Source organism: Tigriopus californicus, chromosome 9 (assembly GCF_007210705.1).
Source record: "Tigriopus californicus strain San Diego chromosome 9, Tcal_SD_v2.1, whole genome shotgun sequence".
In the NCBI taxonomy this organism is placed as follows: Eukaryota; Metazoa; Arthropoda; class Copepoda; order Harpacticoida; family Harpacticidae; genus Tigriopus; species Tigriopus californicus.
In genome coordinates this window covers 12,971,888-12,972,368 of record NC_081448.1, presented here as the reverse complement: position 1 = coordinate 12,972,368, position 481 = coordinate 12,971,888, and the positions used below count along the sequence as shown (strand labels likewise).

At 50.9% G+C, this 481-nt stretch overlaps 1 protein-coding gene across 1 annotated transcript in view; it reads right to left on the bottom strand.

Annotated features, from left to right (window-relative positions):
- Window positions 1-481, bottom strand: part of LOC131886546 (ephrin-B1-like) — a gene marked incomplete in the record, with an annotated part of 2,533 nt that overhangs the window by 863 nt on the left and 1,189 nt on the right.

Genomic DNA, 481 nt, shown 5'->3' with positions numbered 1-481 from the left:
AATTCTTGCGCTCGCTCCCCATCAAACCTGGTACATGGTGGGAAGAAGGTAAGAAGTCACTCGAATGGAAGTGGCGGGGGGCTCTCCGGTTGGAGACCTCTGGACATGGAGTGAGTCGAAGAGCCGACCGACGGGTGCAATATTGAGTCGGATTTCGATATTCTGGACTGAGGAGTGACCTCCGCCTTCTCTTACGACAACCCCTTGCTGTGCTCTTCTTTGGGGTTTTGGTCAAATTCTCAGTCTTTCCTCTCTTTCTTCGGTGGACAACAATGAGAATGTCGCAACAACAGGAGTTCATTTTCGGCCCAAAAGAGCGCTGCGAGAGAATAAGGGACCGAGGAGTTGGAGATCTGCTGTACGGCCAAGGCGAACAGGAGTTCATTTTCGGCCCAAAAGAGCGCTGCGAGAGAATAAGGGACCGAGGAGTTGGAGATAAAAAAAAGTGGGATTGTTTCCCAACAAAGCTTCCTCATCATCG